This window comes from Lepus europaeus, chromosome 15 (genome assembly GCF_033115175.1).
Source record: "Lepus europaeus isolate LE1 chromosome 15, mLepTim1.pri, whole genome shotgun sequence".
Lineage (NCBI taxonomy): Eukaryota > Metazoa > Chordata > Mammalia > Lagomorpha > Leporidae > Lepus > Lepus europaeus.
Genome location: NC_084841.1, coordinates 4,546,837 through 4,570,002, shown reverse-complemented (window position 1 = coordinate 4,570,002; position 23,166 = coordinate 4,546,837). Strand labels below are relative to the sequence as shown.

The 23,166-nt window shown below is 47.5% G+C and overlaps 1 non-coding gene across 1 annotated transcript; it reads left to right on the top strand.

The window, feature by feature from the left end:
- Positions 1 to 19,380: 19,380 nt before the first annotated feature.
- On the top strand, positions 19,381 to 19,466 carry LOC133774742 (small nucleolar RNA SNORD86). Its single transcript, XR_009868138.1, has one exon. It is a non-coding gene; the product is annotated as a small nucleolar RNA SNORD86 (small nucleolar RNA).
- The last annotated feature ends 3,700 nt before the right edge of the window (positions 19,467 to 23,166 follow it).

Sequence of the window (23,166 nt, the reverse complement as noted above, 5' to 3'; positions counted from 1 at the left end):
CGTAAGTATGCGTGCGGCTGGAAACACGCGCAAAGGGCACGCGTGGCTCCACTGAGAGGAATGGTGCGCAGCTCTTCAGAGACAGAGGGCCGCAGGCTGCCTGCAGGGGCTGCCCCGTGACCCGGCGGCCGCCCAGCGACGCCAGGAACCTCATCCCCATGCTGCTGCGGGGCTGCACTTACAGACACCCTCCCTGCCTTCCTGCCCGAGCGCTCTTGTGGTTTTCCACTCTCAGAGCAAACTTCCATTCTTGTGTTGCTCTGAGGCGTTTTTTGGTATTGATCATGAAGTACTGGGAGGAAGTGACAAGGTGTCAGCTCCAGTCATTCTCCCTCTTGCGGCAGCAAAGCAAGGCCTCTGTGCCCAGCACCAGTCACAGCCACTGTGGAGAATACGGGGTTACTTGGGTATGTGACGGCCACTGGGGAGAGCACCTGCCACAGTCAGATCTGAGAATTCAGGGAGATGTCAAACCTCCGCTACCACAAAAGCTGCCAGATGCAACACTCAGATATCCAGTGCTGGAGTTTCCTTTTTAAAGCATATATAATCTTATTACCCATGAGCAGCTACTACTAATATACTGGTATGATTCCAATCAGTAATTTCTGGTAACATTTTTTTTAAAAGTTGGTGCATATAAAATTCTTTTTGAAGATTTATTTTGCTTATTTGGAAGGCAGAATTACAGAGAGAAAGGGAAGAGACAGAAAGAGACAGATCTTCCACGTGCTGTTTCTCTTCCCAGGTTGCCACAATGGCTGGGCTGGGCCAGACCAAAGTCAGGAGCCAGGAGCTTCTTCCTGGTCTCCCACATGGGTGCAGAGGCCCAATCACTTGGACCTTCTCCCACTGCTTTCCAAGGCATGTTAGCAAAGAGCTGGATTGGAAGTGGAGTAGCCAGGACTTGAGCTGGCATATCCATATTACATGCCAGCATCTCAAGCAGTGGGTTCACCCACTACGCCACAATGCCAGCTCCAATGCATATAAAATTTCTTATCATCTTTTTTATCACTTAACATTAGAGCTATATCAATTCTTCTATTTGAAGTACTTACACATGTTATTCAGATTGTCACATTTTGTCTTATGCTATGCTCTACTGTTGAGCCTTAACAGATTATTTACAACATTTAAATTTATATCTAATTTTATCAAGACCACCTTTATCAAGAGATTGAGGTATTTCCTCAATAATTATACATATTACATCTTTAGGAATGGAAATTATTGATTAAAATGGAAGAAAATACTTGAGAGACAGAGTCAGAATGACAAAGAAGGAGAGAGAGGGAGAAACAGAAATGCAGGGAGAAAAGCTCCCTTCAGCTGGCTCAGTCCCCAAACAGCTACAACAGCCAGAGGGGGACGAGGCCAGAGGCAGGAGCAGGGGTCTCGGGAGGGCTCCTAGGGTCTGATTGCCAGGAAGCTGGGGTCAGAAGCAGAGCCAGGCGTTCTGGTTGGAGATGTGGGCGTCCTATGTGGTGGCTTAACAGTACCTTAATGGCTGCAATAAATGCCTTCCCCCAGTGAAAACACACTTTAGAGGTTCTTGCCATATATTTACAAGTAATTTTCCAGAGTAAGGGGTAATCAAGCACTAATCACTACCACAAATGTGCGCGGCTCACTAGAGCTCAGCCAGCCTGAGCATGCTCACTTCCTGCCCACGTTAAATGCTGTTGACTCCTAGTTATTGTCACTTTGGTGCCTATTTCCCTGCTCAGTAGTGGTGAAAACCTTTTCACATTTTCTAATTATATTTTTATGGTTCTGTTGTCTTTTTCTATTTTTTGCTGTCCCCTACCCCCAAATGGGTACTGAATGAATTTTTAATTGTAACCTCCAAATATTTAGTGTGGTAATGCTGTATCTTATCTTCCAGATGTTTTCACAATAGTTTGATGTTAATGAGGCAATTTTTTAAAGTAATATTTTAAAATTTTATGAAGACACAATAACTGCTCCCTTTGTAACATTTTAAAAACAAAACTGACGTGAGGCTAGCACTCTGGCATAGAGGTTAAGCCTCTGCCTGCATTGCCTGAATCGCATATGGGCACCGGTTTGAGTCCTGGCTGCTCCTCTTCCCATCCAGTTCCCTGCTGACAGCCTGGGAAATCAGTGGAAAATGGCCCAAGTGCTTGGGCCCCCGCACCCACGTGGGAGACCCGGAAGACGCTCCTGGCTCCTGGCTTTGGATCCGCCTAGCTCTGGCTGTTGTGGCCATTTGGGGAGTGAACCAACGGATGGACAACGTCTCTCTCTGTCCAGTCCTCTCTCTCTCTGTAACTCTGCCTCTCAAAAATATAAATAATTTTTTAAAAAAACAAAACTGATGCAAGATCCAGAAGCACACACTCCTCATGAACATATCTTAATCCCTGTTACAATTTCTTTTAGTTTTACTGCTTGGGATTTTGAGATTTCCTCAAAGATGCCTCTTCTTGTGATCAGAGTTCTGACATAGAAACAAAGCAGTGTTCCTTCAGAACGTCCCAGTGGCTCTGCTTCCCTCTTGTTTGTTTTCCGTTTCCCACTTGAGGTCTCTGCCTAGACCCCCGTGGCCTGACGCAGGGACTACTGTCAGAAGTTGCCCAGAGGAAGGCTCAAGATGATGTGCACGTGGCAGGATTATGTCATTGTAGGACTCTTTCTTCAGGGCGGAATTTTTGGTGTCTCTCTATGTATTCTTAAAAGTGTTTTCTTTTTCAGTTCTGAAATGAATTATATTCTTACTTTCCTTAAAAATACGCACTGAAATTAAAGAAAAGAGCAACAACAAAAATTGCTCACTGACAGCCCTCGGACATTTCATTGCTGCCAGTTTCATAAACGTGCAAGGTCCTAATTTTCCTTTCTTGCCTGTAGGAGAACAAACAAGGAGGAAGAATCCTGAGGGTTCGCAGAGGGCCCGCAGGAGAAGGCGAGGTGATCCGGCTGTCTTGAAGCGGGGGGAGCTGATGAAAAAAATCTCGCTTGGAACATGAGGAAAGTGAGCTTCTGGGTTTTACGAGACCTGTTTGAGATAATGCCACAGGCTACAAACCCCATCCAGAATCAGACATTGATAGAAAATGCGTGTGTACTCCTCTAGGTTTTACAAACACTAACCCAGGAATCCCTGGTTATTCTCTATGTATCGTAGACTCAAATTATAACTTAAGACAGTTGACAAAGGTTTGTCCAGTCACGTATGATCCACTCAGTGCATACACTGGCCGCTACTTCCACCTCAAACTGTGCTATTGCCAAGAAGAGAATACAACACGCATGCGGGCAGGCACACAGGTGTAGGTCAAACATGGAAGGTGGGGGAGAACAAGCAGTGAGTGGTAAACAACACTGGACGTTGGAAGTCCCTGACTTGGAGGAGCAGAGCAAGCTCACACGTCAGCGCCTGGTGAGGCAGGAGCCTCAGTGGGAAACCAGCTCAAGAACCCAGAAGAACCCCTTGCTCCAGGCATCGATGACCACAGTCACAATGTGAGACAGCAGGTTCTGTTTGACAAAAACAAAAGAGAGCAGGACTGTTTGAAAGTCAGCTGCAGAACACAGCAACCCTGTGATCGTCTCTGATACAGGTGGAGAACCTGGGCCCCCGAAGTGCTGAGCAAACTGCCCCACACCATGTCCAGGGCAGGACTGATTCAAACCCTCACATCCTACCTGGAGAGCTTAGGTTCGCCAGTGCACTGTCAGCTGTTAAACAGGGGGACACAATGCTCACAGGTAGGGGAGAAGCTGAATGGGGAATCTGCCTTCCACAGTAACCCCAGGAACCAGGTTTCAGCTCTCGTGAGCCCAGAACCAGGCAGGGCTGGTTGGTGATGGCAGGGCTGCTCACTGGGGTGCAGCTGCAGGTGCTGTAACCAGCAGGCCAAGCTATGCTTCTCATGTGGAGTCTGGAGACACAGTGCTGAACAGGTTCGCAGCCTCTGTAAGCACCAGGAATCCAAGAGTCCCAGGATTCCAGTCTCTGATTTTCTCAACTCCTGACGTCCACGTGGGATCCAAGGTGCCTGCCCAACACATCCCAACCACCTTCACTTTCTGCTGGGGGAAGGCAGGAAGCAGACCCCTCCTAACGAGCACAGCCCTGCTCCCCTCTCTCTTCTGTCTGTGTCTGTGTGATGTTTGAGAGCAGGTCTCTGATGTGGTATGCTTAGCTGACACAGAACTCTGTCTGTGGGGCCCTGGAATTAGCAGCTCTCCGTGGCCTCCAAGTTCCATCCGCTGATCCAAGGCCAGCGCCTACAGCTCCGAATTGCTCGTTCCTCCACTACCGCAGCCAAGCAGTGGCTGTACCATCTGGACACCAAGCTTCCACTTTGGTGACGTTTCAAAGAAAACTTGCATGTGTGCTTTCTTCAAGAGCCATCGCTGCTCGGCCTCCTCACGTCGGCATCTTGAACAACTGTGCACCTGTCAGAGGAGGAGTTTTCGGTTGCCATACTCTGCAGTTCTCTGCTGAGCCACTCAGCATCACCTCCAGAAAATCGCTGATCCAGGTGGATTTGGGCCGTGATGCTCCCTTGTGCTGCAGCCTTGTTCACAGCCACCCCTGCTGCTGCTCCACCCACCAAGACCTTCCCAGGGCGTCTCCTTCTCCAGGACCACAGCAGCTCTCTCTCAGGTGTGTGCCACTCCGCCTGTCTCCTGATGCCCAGAGGCCTCTGGCCACTTTGTCCCCTGCCTTGGGAGGCCCCAGTGGCACTCCAGGGGTGGCCTTTCACTCGCTCTGCAGGGCAGCTCTGCCGCCCCAGCCTTTCAGACAGGGAACTTGTTGTCCCATTGCCCCTGCTGAGACCCCGAAGGGGGCAGAGTCTGATTCTTTCTCCAGCGTGCAGGAACGGCTCACACAGAGAAGGCAATGTGGACAGGTGTTTGAGCTTAGGTCTGAGGCACTGTGGAGACAGCCTGCATTTTGCTACCTCTCATTACTTTCCTCTGCACATAAACAACTCCGTTGGCAAGACCTGTGGCGTGGCAGCCTGCAGCTCGGCTCTGCAGAGCCAGCAGCCTAATCTGATGCCCACTATACAACCTAGAGGTGTGACAAGTAGTGTTCTGGTGAGGCTGGGCGAGTGTGACTTCACACAGCCCAGTACACAGCTGGGAGACAGCAGCTCGGGGCAGTCAGCGCAGTGCTGTTACTCACTTGACCAGTAACTGGTAAAATAGAAAAATCAGACAAATATGTCAGGCTGTGGAGGGAAGCAAACGATCTTCCTATGTAAACTACGATGTAAGAAATGCAGGCTGGAAATGTCAAGGCCCTTTGCTGTAAGCCGCGCTGAAGCTTCTGAGAAAAGGAAAAGCTTGCGTTTGCAAGTTGTTGCGTGAAGATCTGTTTCGTTGGCTTCCTTAGCTTTGGTGTAACTGCACCACGCACTTGCCAAGTCAAGGTGAGTGTCTTGGGCTCCCTAGGGCCCAGAAGAGAAGACAAGAGTGGCTTAGAATCTGCCTGGGGCTCCCCGCAAGTACTGAGAAGGCAAGATGAGAATGCAGATCCCCTAACCATCTAACTCGGGTTCCCATGTCTCACTGCAGTACCGTCTGCACTCTCCAGGTCTACCAACCTCAGACAGCAGCTGCACCCACGCCAGGACAAGGGGCAGGGAGAAAAACCACGGCTCCCAGAAAACTGCCCCTGGCTCAGTTGCCTTAGGAGCATAGCTTTGCATATTTGCAGGGATTTCCCCAAAGTTACTTTGGCAGGAGGAAGGAGTTGGGAGGCAGGAGCTGCCTTGAGCATGTGGGTATATTAAATACAACCCTTCAGAGGCGAGCTGTCAGATGTTACACTTCTCCAGGCAGAAGCAAGGGGGAAACAAGGTTGCTGAGGTGTGGCCTACAGCATGTGGGTCCTGCCTCTGTTGGGTGTCAGTGGCACACGTGGTGGAGTGACAGAGAATAGACCACTGAGAGGAGCAGCCGGCACACGGCCAGAACTCAGCTCTCGACCACTGTTGGACATGGTGGGTTTCAAGCATTCCCTGTCTGTACCCAAACATTTCACAGGCTTCTTTGCTTGCCTGTTTGTTTAGTTTTATTTTTAATTCTTTTTTTATTATCAAGCATTCTGGAGGTCCATTTCCAAGAAGACAACCACACACTTAAGCTTTTTCAATGTAGCTCAGTTTCCAATAAAGAACTGCAAAGAGGCAGGTGAGAAGCACGGTGTGGCTGAGAGCCACAGATGTCACTCTGCGCTGGCTTAGCAGCTGCCCTGAGGTTTCTTGCACAGGGAAGGAGTGAGCGAGCAGGTGAAAGCCATGTATGGAACACTAAACACAGCGGAAGAGAGACTGAACAATTCTGCCTATCAGAAGAGAGTGATGGTTTGGGTCTCCCTCTGAAAATATGGCTTCTAGGAGAAATTAAAACCCAGACCAGAAGCTCTCCAGGAGTCCAAACTTATGCTACTTATGAGGTCTGGGGAAACCTCGTTAGAGGGATTAACACAAACACTGGCCCTATGTCAGTGGTGCTGCCGAGCCATCTGGAAGAACTGAATAGAAGCTAAAATTAAATGCATAGCTCACCCATGAGAGCTCTGTGGCATCAACACATGTAAAACCAGAACACCCATGAGCAGCAAAACACGCAAATGCGAAGTTTCCCTAAGGAAATCCTCGAGAAAGCATAGCTAGGAATCTGGGTGTCAGAGGAACTGTAAGTACTAAGTTCAACAATTGTAAAGCATGCAGTCTTAAAACCATTAAAGAGAATAATATGTCATATAAACTTTAAAGCTACAATTTTTAAAATAAAAGAATTGTGCTAAGAAAAAAAGTTAGCCATAGGCCGGCGCCGCAGCTCAATAGGCTAATCCTCTGCCTGCGGTGCCGGCACCCTGGGTTCTAGTCCCGGTCGGGGCACTGGATTCTGTCCTGGTTGCTCCTCTTCCAAGCCAGCTCTCTGCTGTGGCCCGGGAAGGCAGTGGAGGATGGCCCAAGTGCTTGGGCCCTGCACCTGCATGGGAGACCAGGAAAAGCATCTGGCTCCTGGCTTTGGATTGGCGCGGTGCGCCGGCCACAGCAGCCATTGTGAGGTGAACCAACAGTAAAGGAAGACCTTTCTCTCTGTCTCTCTCTCTCTCTCTCTCACTGTCCACTCTGCCTCTGCCTGTCAAAAAAAAAAAAAGTTAGCCATTGAGAGAAAAAAAAAATTAAGTTGAATTTTTTAACTTGCACAATAACAACAACAAAATTCTGGATGGATGAAAGATCTAACTGTAAATATAAGCATTAGAAGTTTGAGAGTTCTGGTTTCTACACAGGGGTATAGAGGCTGGATTAGAAGTAGTGCTCCCCTGCCACCACGGGAACAGAACCGGGGACTCTGCAGCTGACTTGGCTGCACCCCTCCGAGAGCTGAGGCCACAGAGCAGACAAATCACTCAGCGCCTGGGCTGGTGTCTACAGGAAAAGGCGAGAGCCGAGCACCCAGCACCCGTGGGCCCAGGCCAGATGTGTGCCAAGCCTGGGTAGTAGAATTCTGCTGAAGAGTGGAAGACGCGTGAAGGCCAAGTGCATGCTGGTGAGAGTATTCGTGGCCCCTAGGAAATGCAAATAATGGTGGAGGGGCGGAGAGAGGTGAGATTTCCTGCAGATCCCTCATCCTAGACTCCATCAGGTGTCACAGAGAGACTGGAGTCCTGACAGCATCTGTGGGATGGGAACAAATCCTTCTGGATCCTCCTCCCCCACCTCCCAGTGCAAGAAAGTCTTAATGTGTGTGGAGCTAAGGTAGGCAACGCACTGTCGTGCAGCTGGGGGAAAGGAACAGAATAAAGGCCTCTAGCCCTGGAAGGGAAGAAATTGGTATAGGACCCAGAATTCCAGAGAAGGGGCAAGAGCACTCAGAGGGCCACCAGATCCAGGAATTCCTGTCGTCTAAGACCGAGGGTTAACTGGAGCAGCGGAGCAGCCCACCCACCCCAAACCAGGAGGGGTGCAGGGGCAGACGCTCTGAGTCAGGGACAGAGAAGACGCAGGCTGAAGTGGAGGCAGACCTGGAGGAAACCTTCAGAGAGCCAGCTTCCACACTGAACTCACGGTCTTGCTGGGAGACTCTGAAGTCTGGAATTCTCTGAAGGAATCACAGCAGCAAGAAACCGTGAGTGCAGCCCAGTCCCTGGTTGCACAAGGGTCGATGCACCATGCCCACAGGTGGCCCACTGTCTACCCAGCAAACAAAGCTTTCCTGGGACACGATGCAGCCACCTTTTTAAAAATAAAGATTTATTTATTTCAAATGCATAGTTACTGAGAGGCAGAGAGAGACAGATCTTCCATCCACTGGTTCACTCCCCAAATGACCACAATGGCTGGGGCTGGGCCAGGCTAGTTTCAGGAACTAGAACTCCATCTGGGTCTCCCACATGGATGATAGGCGCCTAAGCACTTGGGACATCTGCTGCTTTCCCAGATGCATTAGCAGGGGGCTGGATTGGTAGCAGAGCAGCAGGGACTCAGATTGGAGCTCACAAGAGATATTGGTGATGCAGGTGGCAGTTTAACCCACTGTACCACAATGCCGCCCTCTGTCTGCATCCACTGTTTACATGCGGTCTGAGGCTACTTTCATGAGACAACGGCCATGCGTGAGATACCTTATGGCAACAAGACCTAAAATATTTATTACAATTTATTGTACAAAGAAAAGCATACTGCTCCTTTGACTAGATTAACCCAAACTTCTACAGGAAGGTATAAGCAAAAGGAAAGCTAGGAATAAAACTATTTTCTCAGTGTCTACAGTACTATTTCAATAGAAACCTGCAAATTTAAATAAGGGGGAGGAAAAATTAGGGGGAAAACGCCCAAGGCATTAAATAATAAACAAATCAGACTCAGATGCAACACAGATATTGTAACTATCTGATTTAGCATTTTAGAAAGCAACTATTAATACGTTGAAGTTCCCAAAAGAAAAGATGTATAACACAAAATATCAGATGAATATCAGCAAAGAGATGGAAGCTGTTAAGAAAAGCATCAAATCGGGACAGAACAAATGAAAAATATGGTAACAGAGTTGCAGAATGCCTTCAGTGGGCCTGTAACACAGCCAAGGAACAAATCTGCCTACCTGACAACATGTCAACAAAAATCACCCAACCAAGACATAACAGGAAAAAGACGGAAAAATACAAGGAACAGAGCACCAAAAAGCTATAAAAAACATCACGCTGTCAGGTAAGTGCATCACTGGGAACCCAAGAGAAAACAGCATGTAAATAATACTCTAGCGTGACAGACCACTTTCCTAATGGTTTACAAATGCCACAGCACTAAGCCATGAGCTCACAAAGGGGAAGCAGGATACACAAGAGAACTGCAAAAGGCTTGAGGAAAATGAAATTAAAAGATAAGTTTATGGCAGTGCAAAAAAATTTGAAATCCATGCATACAAGGGGTCTTCAAAACTCATGGAAAATTGTGTTGTGAAAAAACTATGTGTGGATATCAAAAATGTTTGACACCAAACAAATTTCTTTGAATTACATTTCCTAGAAATTTTTGGAAGTATCCCTGTGTACCAGAAACAGCAAACAAATAAATGCTAAATATTCAGACATATTATATTCTGATTATTGAAAACAAAAGGCAAAGAGAAAACCAGTAGGTTAGCCAGAGGGGGAAAAATATGCATTAAATAGGATGATTTACAGTAAATAGGCATAAAATTTCCAGCAGAATTCTTGTCAGAAACCATGCAAGTAAGCAGACAACACACTGGTAACTTCAACGTTCTGGAAGAAAATGAATCAGACATTCTTGCATTTAATACTGTGAAAATATCATTCAGCTATGTGAGATAAACATAGCTTTCTCAGACAAACACAAATGATAGACTTCATTGACAGCAGGCCTACTCAGCAAGGAAGGTTAGAGAGAGCTCTGCAATGCAGAAATAATCCGATACTGGGCCAAAAAGAATGTGGAAAATATAATGACTATTGATCCTTATCACACATCTAACTCTTTGTGTAAGAGACACGGCGTTTCCTGCCCCAGGAGAAGCCAGCCTCCCAGCGACTGACTCCTCTCTCCTGGTGCTGGTCTTCGTGCCACTCCAGGCCTCCGTGCAGCTAGAGGGTAACTTCAGGGGAGAGGATGTTAGGAAGGGGCTTGGCTCATTGTCAACCTTGCGGGCAATACAGGATAGCAGCCTCACACCTGAACGCTTCTCAGGAAGGCAACACAGTGCCGGCTGACCCTGCCCTCCATCCCTTTACCTGAGAAGGTACGTGTGCACGGGCACACTGCCTGTCAATACAGCAATGGGAACTTACTCCTTTCGTTAGGTAGGAAGCTGGAAATTAGCCTGTGTGTATGAAAGGGGCCTGAAGAAATCAAAGCATGTCCAGAGCTCACGGAGAAGCAGCCCACTATTTCACATGGCAAGGTCCTGCCCAGACCCCGGGAACTTTACACATGATCTCAGCCCTCGCAAGGTAAGCTCCCGGGAGAATCCTCTCTCTCCGGCATCAAACAGGCTACCTGGCACCATAACATGTTGCAATAAAACCTTCCCAGCCTTCCTCCAAGGCAGGAACCCTGGGAGAGGCTCCTCTGCCTGGCATCAGGTGGGCCCCCGCAATCAGAGCACCGAGTAGTGAAACCTTGGGAGGAATTTTTCCTAATTCCTTTGTCCTGGAGGAGGAGGGGGAGGGGAAGGAGAAAAGGTGCGAAAAACTGGACCCCTTTCCCGCATAAGCCCCAGGCTGAATACAGACTGCACGCTTAGCACTCTGCTGAGCCTCCCACCTGGCCTGCCTGCTGTATTCTCTCCATGTAGCCATGCATCTTTGCTTTCTCCAGTCTGAGTGACTGGGCACTCTCAGATGCTGTGCCATCATTCTGATGCATGTCCTACAGCGATAAACCTTGCTACCTTGCTGACCACTGCTCTCTGTCCCATGTCTGAAGTTTCTTGCAGGAAGACATGAACCCCACCATCTCTGCTAACACTTCGATTTTTGCATTTCTGCTCAATCATTTTAAGCCGAGTTCCATGCAAGATTCCTACGGTCAGGGTAAAAATTCTGATGTGATTACTCAGATTGGACTATCAGCTGTCATTTATTAAACAAAAATTCTATAACTACACAGAAGATGGTGGTCTTAGTGGCAGGTGCAACTTTAAGGTGGGAGACAGTAGGCCACTTCTGAGTCATGTGCATTCCACTGATTTCCACAGCTCCTTCTGGGTTCATTCATCAGTGGCCCAGCCTCATGGGATCACTGCCTGCACACCTGAGCAGGAGGAACTCTGTAACCTCTGCATCCTAGCAGTGCCCTCTCTCATGTCATTTTCTCCCCTAATTGGGGAGAATGAAGAGTTACTCACCTTCAAAGTGTTGTGTGATGGACCAGATTATGTGGGTGATACCCTCACTGCCCAGCTAACTTGGAGCTGTGTTTTATGCCACACTTCTCCCTAGAATTCCCGTGACAGAAGCCCAGTTTCATCATTATGTCCCAGAGCTGCCTGACTCACTCATCTCTCCCCAACAGCTGAGCGTCAGGTGTTCTGCCACAAGCTGGGTGCATGGGCAGGACACGCTCCCTTCCACGAGGTGGCCTTAGTCCAGTGGAGACCATGTACGTTGGAGAGAGATAGAGCTGTTAGAGCAGGAGGGAAGGAACGTGGGAGATCGGCCCACAGAGCAGCAGCCCTGCCTGGCCTCTGAGCCTGCGGAAGAATCAATGAGAAACGGAGAGGAAGGAGAGCAATGCTTCAGATCCAGGAAGCAACGGGGCAGAGGGATGATAAAGAGCCCTAGCTTAGAGTTCTTCGTGGTCAGACACTGGAATAGAGGCTGGGGAAGACTGTGTGAGGATCCACAGGCACAGGGACTCCTGGGAAGGACACAGGGGCCAATCTGAGCGAGTGTGGGACTCCTGGTGTGGTGGAGGACTGAGACTTGTCTTTTGCAAGACCTGCCTCTCTCCACGTGAAAAACCCGAGGGACCCTTACTCCAGTGTTTGGTGTGCTTTGTGACAAGTGTGGCTAAGAGCTAACTGCAGATCTTTTGCTTCTGTACACATTAGCTTTGCTTGCTAACGCCTAAGGATAAATCTTGTAACATTTTAGAAACTGGGGTTTGAAAAGCCCAGGCGTGGGAACAAGCGCCAGATGTCCCTTCCCCCAAGATTAGCTAAGTTTTGGTTCTCCGAATGTTTCGGTTTCCCCCAGAAAAGAAACTAATTGTAACTCCCACCCTGGGCAGCCTCTCCCCATCTAAAGGACCCAATGAGTACTCATGGCAACCTTTAAACTAGCCAGTCAAGCCGAAGCCCACGAAATATGTTAATCTTGTGGTTTTTGCCTTTAAGAGTTGCTTGTAACTGTGGCTCGGGGCTTCTCTTCGCCTCAAGTGACAGGGAGCCCATTTGCGCAAATGCCCAGTAAAAATCCTCTTCTTTTGCATCTACCAGTCTGGAGTTTGGGTCTTTGGGCCACCACCTGAGCGCATTGGATTCCCAAACTTGGGGTCCTTCACACGTAGATCTCTTGGTTTGTGTATCACAGTGCCACATTTCTCGCCATGAGACCTGTGTGTGAACTACAGGAAGCAGAACAGCGGGTGAGCTCCACTGATTCTGCAACTCCTGCATTTTCTGCCATTCGGGACTAAGCTCACTCGAAGCCCGGCAGACCTGGGCATGTTCATGTTCGTAGACGTTGCTTTGGTCTTTTCTTTCAGTCATTCAACTATGAAAGGCTTCCCACTGTCCTATCATCACATTCTTTTGCAGAGACCTGATTTGAAGCAGAGTATTTAGTGCCTTAATGTAAAGAAATTCCTTCCTCTTTCTTCTAACACTCTATAGGAGTTTCAAATAATCTCATTTCTGAACAAAATGAGCAAACTAAAAAGAGCCAGCCAGTAGATGTTATAGGTATATTCAAGAGCTACTAGTTGAAAAAAAGCATCTCACAATGCACTAGATTATCTAACTGAGAAAATGGCACATAGGGTGAAACAGGGACCCATCACCTTTCAGGACTAGGAGGTGCTAAGCACAAGTCATTGTGGCCACCGCTGGTGGAGTTCCCAGCTTGTATGCAAATGACCGCTTACCTCGCCACATCTTGCTCTTTTTTTTAATTTTGTATGTATTTGTTTATTTATTTGGAAAGCAGGTACACAGAGAAACAGAAAAAGTGCTATTTCACATCTAGTAGTTCATTTCCCAAATGCCTGTGACAGCCAGGGCTGGACCAGGCTGCCAGGAGCCAGGAGCTCAATCTGGGTCTCCCATCCAAGTGGCAGGGACCCAACTTCTTGAGCATCACATGCTATCTCCTGGGGTGTGCATTAGCAAGAAATTGAAACTAGGGGCAAAACCCAGGGACTCCAGCCCAGGCACTCCAATATGGGATCTGTGCCTCCCAGGTGACATCTGAATCATGGCACCAAATGCCTACCCCTTATACCTGAGTTAATTAACTATAGGACATAATTCCATTCGTATTATATTAAAATAAATGGAGGGAATTCAGGGTATTTTTGGGTGAATTAAAAGAAGGGAAAAGCACGAGGTTAGAAGTTGTACAGTAACAGGGGTTGTGAATTGGGTCAAATCCCCTTCCTGATGCCCCAAACTTACTTGCTACTGTCAATATTACCACAATGGCAAGAACAAATTCATGTTAGGTTACTATGTGATAAGTTAACTTATTTCTGTTACTGAAACAAAATACCTGGAGGTTTTTACTTCATAAAGAAAAGAGGTTTATTTAACTCATAATTTGGGAGGCTGAAAGCCCAAGATTGGACAACTACATTGATTCAGCCTCTGGTAAGGATCTACTAGCAGACAACATCTTGGTGGAAGAGACAGATGATAGATGGATAGATACATAGATACATAGACAGACAGACAATCACATGGTGAGAGGAAGCAGAGCATGGGGTGGGGTCAGGCTCACCCTTTCATGACAGCTTCTCCCCACAACTAACTCCTGGGTCTAACTAACCAGGAGAACGCTCACAGTGCCCGTCAGACTCAACCTCTTAAAGATCCATTATCCCCCAGTCACCATGCTGAGGATTAAGCTTCCAGCACATGAACCTGTGGGAGACAACCATATCCAACCCATTTTCTGTGCTCTACTGCAGACATCAGGAGCTTGGAGTGGAAGGCTGAGGCTTGGCACACTCCCGCTTCCTCCTTTCCCAGGCCGGAAACTGAGGAAGGAGTGTGGACAAGGAAGTGGTGCTCTCCACCCTGCATTCCCTGCAGGTTGCCACTCGGGGCCATCGGTATGGCCAGCGTCTTCCTGCTCGCTCTGCTGTGGCAAAGGGCGCTGTTTCCAGACAGCCTCTGGGAAGCTACACTGCATATTTTATTGGCCTGGAAGACTCTGACTTGCCTTCTTCCAGGGACCCTGAGCTCTGGTTTCCATGGCCTCCTGCAAATGGTACGCTTGAGTGGAAAGGGGATTTAAGCCAGAGCATTTCCAGATGAGCCCACATGACCCAAGGAAAACCGTGTCCCTGTGCTGTAAGTGGTGGGCAGGCAGCTTGTCACACTGCCTTTACCCCTTGCATGCCATCTGCTCCCAGTGTCATGCCTGCCTTGTGTCAATAAGCAGAGAGGAGTGACAAGTCAAACTCACATCAAGGGGCATGAGACATCATCCTTTCCTTCCCAGAACACTCCCAATGATACCGTCCTCAGAAGGTTTGCAGTGGCCTTTCCATGGAATAAGGAACACGAGTTCCAGCGCTTTCCGCTGGCACCACAGGTCTTGACCCCGTGTTCCTCACTGTCAGTTCACCATCACATCTTCTCCTCAGTGAGCTGAGATGACCATTGTGGGCAGCAGGGATGGCTCTATATCCTCCAAGTAACCCTTCAGAATTGTCTAATTCCTTTCCATTGCAGTCACTCATATTATATCCTACATTTCATAATGAAACGGATTCCTGAACTCAGATTCAAACATTTATTTTAGAGAGATAATATTGAAATCAATTTTTAAAGAGAGAGAGTGAGAAGAAAAAAGAATGGAAGGCCAAAATGAGTTTTTCAATGGTCATCATTTGGGATGACGTCAGGGGTGCTGGCTGATTGAGAATGACATCAGAAGGATAAGGACTGAGTGTTGTTGAAGAGAAAGAGGAATGTAAGGGACCCTGGAAAAAGAAACAACTGAGTCAGAAAGAAAATTGGACACAGACGAGATGGTGACGTAAGAATAATGACAACGATCATGGCAACGATGATGGTGCTGATGATCATGGATGACAGCAATGATGACGGTGGTGACAGCATCAGGGAAGATTTAGGGAGCACCCCCGATCAGTACATGAGCTTCGACCTTCCGGCCCCTGTAATCCTCACTGCTGAAAGTACTGATTTCTTTTCCCACATTTCATAGATGAGGAAAATGAGACTCACTGCACACCTGGATTTCAGGAGTTACCTTGTGGGAAACTTGTATTCTCTGATCTCCGTATCTTCCAGGGTAACAAATGAGCATGCTCTGAGCCTGTCTGTACATAACCCCTTCAAGCTATGCAAGACTTTGACACTGTGATCTAATGCAAAAGGAAAAGTAATCTCTTTAACTCAAAAGCACTAAAGACCATAGGCCTGATAAGCCAAGGCTCCCAGGTGTAGTGGGTCTCTGAAGTTGAAAATACCTGAAATAATAAAGTTAACCTTTTGCTGTTGGAAATGTAGACATGTTCATCTTGGCAACTCACACATGCTTGACCTCCCTAGCCATCAGAGAGTCATGGGAACAGCAGTGTTAGGTGCTCATCATGTGAAGGCGGGTGACGTCAAGTTTCACAGATGGCTCATAGGGGAGTAGGATTGGAACCCAGGAATTTCGGTGCCAGAGTTACAAATTTAACTTTATACCACAGCTATGGCTCGTGAAAGCCTATGTCTAAGTCCCATCAGAAACCATTAAAGCAACTAGGATGCCTTCAAAAAGGCTGCAGTGGATCTCAATTTGTGTCTTAAATAGTCTTCACTCATTTAATTTTCATGGGTTGTAAATCTCTTGGGAGAAACATTCAGAACACCCAGAATCGAGTGACATTTCAAATTTTTAAGGAACTTAGTGAACCTGCAGTGTGATGATAAAAGTTCTGCTTGTATTTAATATCACTGCCATGGATCCTGGAACTTTACTGATGCTGACCCAAGTTTGGAAGTCTTGCAGTAAGACATCAGATGATTTTTCAGCTGCCCTACCAAACACTTCCAAAAGAAGAAAAACAATATGCGTGTGCTACAGCAATGGAAAGGTAACATGTTGGTGACCTGGAACACAGTCTTTCTAGCTACTGCACTTTATTTTAGTTTCTACTCTTAAATCACTCTTTTGATTTTGGCACTTGATAGATCTCACATAAGAAAATTGGTCTTCAGGCTACAAATGTGACAAGGTGCTGCTGTCCCCAGTGCAAGTCACCCCCACAGGCCTCAGACATAACCAAGACCCCACCCACATTCTTATTTTCCCACCTGTACAGGTTTATTTCTCAGGGGTCCTCCAGCCTGCAGATATGCCCCAAATGGAGACTCACGTGGTGGTCTCCAGCCTGGGTGGCTGGTAGATGGAGTTGGACTATGAAGTCTTTGAAGCCAACCAAGTTCTGAATTCTCAAATAATCCATTCCATTTCATGGGAGAATCTGATTATGCCTTGGGCCTAACAGTGCCTACAGCAGAGTATGGCCTAGAACAAATGCAAGCCCTAGAATGAGTGAATTAATGATCAAAGCATGATGAATCTTTGGGAAACTCAGTTTGCCTGTTGCTTTTGAAATTTAACATTTTTTCCATACTTCTAAGAAAACTATACTCTCTCCTATGCTTCTCATAAGAAGGACCTGGGTCAACTTGTACGTGAACTTTTCTGAACATTTCCTATTTCTGCTGACATAAATACTTTGTTTACTTCATCAAAGTCTGGATTCAGTGTTATTATCACTGGTTTATAAGCCAAGTGTCTTCGTCTCCCTGGGCTGCTGTAACAAAACACCCCAATCTGGGTGGCATACATTTATTTACTGAGGTTCTGAAGTGTGACAAGCCCCAGATCAGGGTGCTGGTGGATTCAGATCCTGGTGAGAGCCTGCTTCCTGACTCATAGACAGGCACCTTCACGGCGTCTTCCTGTAGCCTTTCCTCCACAGGGGGAGAGACAGAGAGAGAGAGAGAGAGAGAGAGAGAGAGAGAGAGAGAGAGAGAGGGATAGAAAGTGGGGGCAGCTTTTCCTCTTCTTATAGGAGTACTAATCCCATCAAATGGCTCTACCCTCACTACCTCATCTAAATATAATTACTTCCCAAAGCCCCTCCCCTAAATACCAACACAGGGTGGGTGAGGGCTTCGACACATGGATGTGAGGGGACACAGTCAGTAACACCGTCCCTATGCTCCTTGGAGGAATTATTCTATGCCTCTTTCATCTTTTTTTTTTTTTTAATATATAGCAGAAGTCCCACCCTACAGTAGGCATTCAGGAAATAAAATATTTTAATAATGTCAAATCTCTGTAGGGCACACAAAGAGGATTGGTTTGTTATGGCTTCACAGGAATTACGTTACAGGTAATGATTGCTATCATCTAAGTAGCTTCTGGAAGTATTTCTTGTCTAAGTGTGTCTGTTAAAAGATGGAGCTTCCCAGTGGCACTTGGGCAGGCAAGGCATGGGGTCAGCATGCCCAGGGAAAGTGCTTTTTAACACCCTGCTCCCTTCCTCAGGTCTGATAACATTTGCATCCATAAAGTCCTTTGTTTCAGACCTTCAAGAGAAGTTTTTCTATTTACATCCAAAAAGCCCTTTGTTCCAAGAGGAGCTGAGGTGGGGAAGCAAGACCCATCTCCTTAAAAACCCCCAGCCTCAACTGGACTGTGCGCTCAGCTCTCTGCATCTTTGCTGAGCCTCCCGCCTGGCCTGGTCAGGTGTAATCTCTCCACTCAACGTGTAACCTGTAACCTCCTTCCTTCCTCCCCCCCACCCCCGCCCCAGTCTCTCTGGCTCTGTCTGGAGAGGTGCCCATCCGTCCTTACAGATATTCCTTCCTAATAAACCTTGCTATTTTACCTCCCACTAAAAAAAAAAAAAAAAAAAAAAAAAAAAAAGATGCATGATTGAATGGCTTGGGTCCTTCCAGGTCTACAGAAAAGACTCGTGATTCTATAATTCTGCATCAGTGTGTTTACTGGGTGTTCAAACAAGTAGGAGGATTACATAAACAGAGAAAACCAAGAATTGCATGAATTTAGCTTTCAAAGAGATTTTACAGCAAAGTCTCTGAGTGAATACTGTGTTTGATACAAAATCTGAGTAAATTTAATAAGAAGACTATAATTTAAATACAATTTAAGGAACATTTTCCTCTAATCATTTTGAATGTCAGTGAAAGGAAAGACAGAGGAATTTCCAAGAGGAAAGACAAGGCTATCTGAAACAAGGATTCTAGGAAGACCTAACTTAGAGACTGGTAGTGGTATGGAGGAAGGTTTAAATATTAATGTGGTTCCTGCAATTGATTAGCTTTGTGCCCACATAAAAATCACCACCTAACCCTCGCAAACAACACTGGCCCAACTCTAAACCAGGAAGACTGAAGTCTGCATCTTGAAAATCTTTTTGTTCTTAAGATTAATTCTGAGGCCGGCACCGTGGCTTAACAGGCTAATCCTCCGCCTTGCAGCGCCGGCACACCGGGTTCTAGTCCCGGTTGGGGCGCCGGATTCTATCCTGGTTGCCCCTCTTCCAGGCCAGCTCTCTGCTATGGCCCGGGAAGGCAGTGGAGGATGGCCCAAGTGCTTGGGCCCTGCACCCGCATGGGAGACCAGGAGAAGCACCCGGCTCCTGCCTTCGGATCAGCGAGATGCGATGGCCGCAGCGGCCATTGGAGGGTGAACCAACGGCAAAAAGGAAGACCTTTCTCTCTGTCTCTCTCTCTCTCACTGTCCACTCTGCCTGTCAAAAAAAAAAAAAAAGAAAAAGAAAAAGATTAATTCTGATACAAAATGCCTTTTATTAAATTTTTATATTTTGTAAATATAATAAACATTAATTCAAATACTGGATTAGATGCTGACGTTTTTCAAAATCTTATTTCTAAGGAATGCAAACTTTCAGTAAAACAACAAGTGACAAACTTCTGATTCTCACGCTTTGCTCCTATCCCAGTTTCAAAGCATGCTACCTCTAGACAGTGGTGGTGGCATCTCCTCGATGGCAGGAGTTGAACTGTCTCACAACCTCCCTGCAGGTTTCTAACCTGATAATGACATCCAGGCCGGGTAGAAACCTGTGCAGCAGGCCAGAGGCACTGCACAGAGATGAGAAGGAATATTTTGTACCATAAAAGAATCACAGTGATGGCTGACCAGGGCTCCCTGACCTGTGCAGGCCTCTGCTATGGGGGTGATGGCCAGTCCTGGTGTCTGAGTGATCCCCAGGGCCCAGCAAAGGGACCAAGTTTCCAGAGCCCTGAAGACACGGGGTAACACACCCAAATACGGACTTATTTTCCACTCCACCTTCATTGGCCGAGCCGCCGCCAAGAACAAAGGCCGCATCTCCCGATACCTGGCCAACAAATGCAGTATTGCCTTACGAATCGATTGCTTCTCTGAGGTACCCACAAGTGTATTTGGGGAGAAGCTTCGCGAACAAGTTGAAGAGCGGCTCTCCTTCTATGAGACTGGAGAGATTCCCCGGAAGAATCTGGACGTCATGAAGGAAGCCATGGTTCATGCAGAGGCGGCGGCTGCAGAGATCACCCGGAAGCTGGAGAAGCAGGAGAAGAAACGCTTGAAGAAGGAAAAGAAGCGCCTAGCGGCGCTCGCCCTGGCATCTTCAGGGAACAGCAGCAGCACCCCGGAGGAGTGCGAGGAGGCGCAGGAGAAACCCAAAAAGAAGAAAAAGCAAAAGCCCCAGGAGGCTCCTCAGGAGAACGGGATAGAGGAGCCGCCTGCCTCTTCCTCCAAACCCAAGAAAAAGAACTCTTTTTCCAAGGAGGAGCTGGTTAGTGATCTGGTGGAGACAGAGGCGGCGTGAGCCCTCCCAAGAGGAAGAAGCCCTCTGCCCAGGAGGAAATGGCGAATGATGTGGAAGAGGCAGGCACCAGGAAGGTCCCCAAGAAAAAAAGGAAATTCTCCACCAAGGAGGAAGGGGGCAGCGGCCCTGAGGAGGCTGCCACCAAGAGCAGTGCCAAGAAGAAAAAAAAGCTCCATAAAGCATCCCAGGAAGACTGACTAGCACGGACATTCCCTGCACCTGTTGGGGGTTCCCTTTCCTGCCCTGTGTCCTTGCCCCAATAAAACATCACAAAATGCTGAAAAAAAAAAAAAAGAATCACAGTAGGTCATCACATTTTAATAATGAAAAAACTGTCAAGTCGTATACTTTTAAAGTTAAACAGAACAAAATCAGTAAGTATTCAATAGCATTTCGTGATAGAAATGCTTAGGAATTGTTTTGAGGTTAAAGAAGGAAGGAAACATGCTCTTTCAGAACAGTCCTCCCAGTCTGAGGGTGTTCCAGCAGGTTCGATGGTGTCCCACCGAAAGTCCTGCCAGCCTGCAATCACAGATGCGGCCTTACTTAGAAGCTGGGTCTCTGTACGTGCAGCTGGTGAGGGTAAGGTAAGTTACACTGCTTAGGTTGGGTCCTAAATCCAATGACTGGCGTCCTTCCTGGAAGAGGAGAGGCCACACAGACCTGCACAAGGAAGAAAGTCAGGTGAAGGTGGTGAGAGAGATGGGAGGGTGCAGCCACATCTCGGGGAAAACCACGGGTGCTGGTGACACCGGGACCCTCCTGGGAAGAGGCAGGGCAGGCATCTTCCCTGAAACCCTCAGAGGCAGCACAGCCCTGCTCACTCCATGTCAGGCTGCGGCCTCCAAAACCATCACAGAATACATTCTTGTTGCTTTAAACCACCAAGCCTGTGGTGATTTGTTCTGAAGGCCCCAGGAATGATGTGGGTGCTACACTGGATAAAGGTGAAGAAAGCAGGGGAGCGAGGCCCCGTCCACGGAAGCCTTGGTGTGACCACACACCTCACAAACTTCATCCAAATCAGTTCTCATCATGAGGTCGCCACTGTGACCTACGCTTCACAAAACAAGTAACTGTTGGAGCTGTTCAATGACTCGTTCATAGGTATGGAGATGCTAAGTGGGGCATGAGGCTGAAAACCAGACTTGGGAATAAAACGTCACGCTTTTCTTGCTCTAGTCAATAAGGGAGCAGGGGGATTGGCCAGATATCAAGAGATAGGGCAAACAGAGGGGTTACTCAGTGTTGTTCCTTGAGGGAAACCGGAGGGGTGAGCGTCTGTTAGGGTGGAGGGTGGTGAGTGCTCTGTGCAGCAGAGCGTAGTGCACACACGTGCTCACTTCAGACAAGAGGCGGCCAATCTGATCATTGTCTCACACAGCGAATGCCCTTGGAGACAACTGGGAGGTGGCCTGAGCCACTTCAAGCTCAATGACAGTGTCTCTAGGAACCATCTCTGAAAAGGATGCATCTGTGAGGAGGGGGTACACACAGAGAATGCAACAGGATGGACACTCAGGAGCAACCGACGGACACTGGCTGCTCTCAAAGCTGCCCGTTTGTTAAAATAGCTATTTATCTGAAAGGTAGATTGACAAGAGATGGAAAGGGAACAGGGAGGGGGAGAGGTGGAGAGAGAGAGAGCGAGCTTTTATCTGCTGTTTCACTACCCGAATGGCCAGATTAGCCAGGGCTTTTACACACGAAAGCCAGAAGCCAGGAATTCTACCCTAGTATCCCACATAGGAGGCAGGGGCCCAGGCCCTTGAGTTGTGCTGTGCTGCCTCTCCCAGGCACATTACAGGGAGCTGGATCAGAGTGGAGTAGCCAGGACTTGAACCAGCACTCCAATATAGGATGCTGGCCTCCCAAGTGCCACAATGGCAGCCCTGAGAATTGCCTATTTTGATTGGCCTTATGACTTCAGTATCACTTGTATATCATGGTGTATCTAGTGGTATCACATTGCAGATTTCTCAAAAATGGGTAAGATTTCCATCCAGTTCTCTGGTATAGAATGGAAGATAAGTCATGTGAGACACAGACAGCTCACTCATCACCACACTTGATGCCATGCAGAAAATCCATGTTGATGTATCCTCCAATATCAGAGGGACCAGCTCTGTGACTCAATGCTGTGTTTTCTGGGTTTATCAGAAACCAATGTCTATGTGTCAAAATCCTCAAGCAGCCCTTTTGAAAGCATACGTCACTTTGTAAGATAGATGCCCATTTGCAAGTCTGCCAGTAGGGTTCATCTCGATGGGTTGGACAATTTTCCTTCTTGATTGCTTAATGAGATAAAAATGCTAGACTACTGTGATTAATTAAGATTACATTTCAAAGTGGAAAATCTTGAACCTATTATTGAATAGAAAGGATGTATTTTATGCTCTTGACTATCTTTCACATGGGACAGAAAAATGCTAAGTTAAGCCACTCCTCAGACATCCGGCAGGCCCTGCGGTTGCCTTTGTTCTTCTGTCCTTTGAGTCTGTGTTTCATTTCCTATGATCTCTGAACACTGAGCATCAGAGCCCTGCGTCTCCGTGACTCCAGGCACACAGGGAACACTGGGCATTGATTAACCTCGCCCCGCCCAGCCTTACTTAAACATTACCCAAAGCTGGATGGCAACGAGGGGATGGTAAAGCGCCCGCAGATGGGCAAAGACCCTGGTGACCAGTGACCAAGTCATACAACCCAGTCTCAATCGTAACTAAAAAGTGGAATTGTACCCCTGTAAAAGCAAGTGGAGCATAAGGGCCTGTATTCATGACTTCTGAAGTCAATGAAAACCAGATGCAGTATAGGTCCCTTGAGGAAGAACTTGTCTTGTATGATAAAGAGGAAGCTGTTAGTAAAACAGCTTTGAAAATGGCGATTATTTCCCAAGCTTTGTTGGCTGTTGAAGCAATTCTGAAATTTCAATCCTTCCCCCCAACTGCTTGCTAAATGTACCACCCCCCTCACCAATCCTCAACTCAAGTGGCTGATAATGGCCTTAATTATAGTACATTTAGGCTCCCAAAAGGGACAGGGAGAAAAAAACACTGCTTGGTTCCAGCCTACCGGTCAAAGCCCATTTTAA